This window comes from Lonchura striata, chromosome W, assembly GCF_050655825.1.
Source record: "Lonchura striata isolate lonStrDom1 chromosome W, ASM5065582v1, whole genome shotgun sequence".
Lineage (NCBI taxonomy): Eukaryota > Metazoa > Chordata > Aves > Passeriformes > Estrildidae > Lonchura > Lonchura striata.
Window position 1 is genome coordinate 11,481,526 of NC_140743.1, and position 3,214 is coordinate 11,484,739.

At 48.2% G+C, this 3,214-nt stretch overlaps 1 long non-coding RNA gene across 1 annotated transcript; it reads right to left on the minus strand.

The window, feature by feature from the left end:
* Nucleotides 1-312: 312 nt before the first annotated feature.
* LOC144246495 (uncharacterized) lies at nt 313-2,597 on the minus strand. Its single transcript, XR_014952611.1, has 2 exons — nt 2,513-2,597; nt 313-2,410 (listed from the first exon to the last, which is right to left on the minus strand). It is a non-coding gene; the product is annotated as an uncharacterized LOC144246495 (long non-coding RNA).
* Nucleotides 2,598-3,214: the final 617 nt, after the last annotated feature.

Consider the following 3,214-nt stretch of genomic DNA (forward strand, 5'->3'; position numbering starts at 1 on the left):
ACAACCGATACTCAGTCTATCGAGGGAACAGAGTCTTTCCTGTGCCACAGACCCCCCAAGAAACACAGCTTCACATTCTGTGTTTTCATGTCACACATGGCACCGCCCGGAGAAAAAGTTTGTCATGGTGACTTTTCTCCTTTCCATGCACAGTGCTCTCACTACCAATGCATGGACGGTCACTGCTTTTAGGATTTTTTTTTTCAAGGATGCCCTGCCAAGAGGGGAGAAAACAACAGTTCAGTTTTTCATTGTTTGGGACTACAGTCCCCCCCCATTTTCCCCTGGGGCCGAGGGTTCAAGAACAGAGATCTTCTTCTCTTCTCTTTCCTTTCCAGGGCAAGGGGGCGCCACCACAAACCCCCTGACCTTTTCTCTGTTCACTTCACTTTTGTCTTTTTCTCAGCTGAAGCAGGTCTCTTGACTCACTGGCATCCTCCCAAAACACAGTCCCTCTTGACGGAGAAGATTGGTTCGGGTTGTGGCTAACACGGAAAAGTCCAGCCAAAAGCCACTCCTTGTCCCCCTCCCATCCAGAATTCCTCCTTCCAACATCCCATCCCAGGGTCCAAGGTGTCCCTCTTCCTCTCTTTCAAACCGAGGAGGGGAAAGGAAAATTTACAAAGCTTTCATTTCTTAAGAAAGGGTTAAAAGTCCGAACTCTCAGGATGGCTCAATGCCCGGACATCCAGCAACTCCCACATGACTGGGCACCTTGCAGCAGCTCCCCCCCGCTCCTCCTTCCTTGCGGCTTTCTCTCTCCCTCCCGGGAGAGGAACTCTGGGGGGGGAAATGGAGACATCCCAGATTTCTTCCACCCTTCCATCTGCAGGGGCCAGCTCGGTTCCAGTCCTTTCACCACCCTTGGGGCTTTCGGCCTACCTTTCTCAGGCCATGGGCTTCCCCTCCCCCACCCAGCTCGTGGCTGGGCGGGGGAAGGTCTGCACTGCACGCTGACCGGAACCAAAAAAGAGCGAGTTCCCCTGGGAATTCTGCTTTCAACCTCTCTGTGTTCTCAGAGGCGTGTCTACTTTCAATTGGTCAATATCTAAATTGACCTCTTTTTTCCGGGGAAAAATTATCTTTCCGTGTCAAACCACGACATTCCACCCTTCGCCTCTGAGAACACAGACTACAAAAAAAATCATTATCAAAATTACATTCAACACATTCTACATAAAACAGCAACTTACACTAAATCTCCACTCCAATTCATCTCAAAACCCAATACATGCTTTGCTCTTATTCCTCCTGATCCCATTTCACAGCATTCACTTTATCACCATTTTATCTTATCTTATCTGATCTTATCTTATCTTTTCCCGGTCAGGGAACCAAATGTCATGGTTTGACATTGGCACAATGCCAGTGCTCCCATGAAAATGTGATTCCTACTTTGAATGCTGTGAAGTGGAATCTAGAATAGAGCAAAGCAGGCCCAAGCTTAATAACAGGAAAAAAACTTTATTAAACTACTACTATTAAAGAAAAGAGAAAACTAAAGAAGGGGGAAAAAAAGAACACAAAGATCTAAATGAAAACCTTGCAAAACATTCCTCCCCCCACCACCCAACTCTAACAAACCACAGTGAGACACAATCTGGACCCCAATCAGGTTTCCACCCTCCAAACAACCGATACTCAGTCTATCGAGGGAACAGAGTCTTTCCTGTGCCACAGACCCCCCAAGAAACACAGCTTCACATTCTGTGTTTCCATGTCACACATGGCACCGCCCGGAGAAAAAGTTTGTCATGGTGACTTTTCTCCTTTCCATGCACAGTGCTCTCACTACCAATGCATGGACGGTCACTGCTTTTAGGATTTTTTTTTTCAAGGATGCCCTGCCAAGAGGGGAGAAAACAACAGTTCAGTTTTTCATTGTTTGGGACTACAGTCCCCCCCCATTTTCCCCTGGGGCCGAGGGTTCAAGAACAGAGATCTTCTTCTCTTCTCTTTCCTTTCCAGGGCAAGGGGGCGCCACCACAAACCCCCTGACCTTTTCTCTGTTCACTTCACTTTTGTCTTTTTCTCAGCTGAAGCAGGTCTCTTGACTCACTGGCATCCTCCCAAAACACAGTCCCTCTTGACGGAGAAGATTGGTTCGGGTTGTGGCTAACACGGAAAAGTCCAGCCAAAAGCCACTCCTTGTCCCCCTCCCATCCAGAATTCCTCCTTCCAACATCCCATCCCAGGGTCCAAGGTGTCCCTCTTCCTCTCTTTCAAACCGAGGAGGGGAAAGGAAAATTTACAAAGCTTTCATTTCTTAAGAAAGGGTTAAAAGTCCGAACTCTCAGGATGGCTCAATGCCCGGACATCCAGCAACTCCCACATGACTGGGCACCTTGCAGCAGCTCCCCCCCGCTCCTCCTTCCTTGCGGCTTTCTCTCTCCCTCTCGGGAGAGGAACTCTGGGGGGGGAAATGGAAACATCCCAGATTTCTTCCACCCTTCCATCTGCAGGGGCCAGCTCGGTTCCAGTCCTTTCACCACCCTTGGGGCTTTCGGCCTACCTTTCTCAGGCCATGGGCTTCCCCTCCCCCACCCAGCTCGTGGCTGGGCGGGGGAAGGTCTGCACTGCACGCTGACCGGAACCAAAAAAGAGCGAGTTCCCCTGGGAATTCTGCTTTCAACCTCTCTGTGTTCTCAGAGGCGTGTCTACTTTCAATTGGTCAATATCTAAATTGACCTCTTTTTTCCGGGGAAAAATTATCTTTCCGTGTCAAACCACGACATTCCACCATAGCATTGTTAAATTTTCTGGGGCACCAAAGACTTTGGTTATCAAAAGGAGAAATTCCAATTTGCAGAGCGTGAAGTAAAATACCGAGGACGTGGTTTGTCAAGGGAGCTGGCGACTGAACCCTGGGAGAATTACAGGGATAGTTTCACTTCCACAGCCAAAAACTAAGAGGGAGGTTAGAAGGTTTGGAATATTGTAGGCTATGGATTGAAGGATACACACAGGCCGTCAGGTTCTTGTATGAAAAGTCAGTAGAAGAAGAGATTAGGTGTGAAAAAGAAGGTGAGCAAAAGTTTGAAGCTTTAAAGCAAAAATTAGTCAGTTCACCAGCACTGAGTCTTCCTGTCTTAGACAAACCTTTCTATCCGTAGATATAGAAAAAGGGGTAGCACATGGAGTACTAGCCCAGGACTGGGAAGGATCCAGGAAACCAGTGGCCTATTTATCAAAACTGCTAGACCCTGTAACTGGG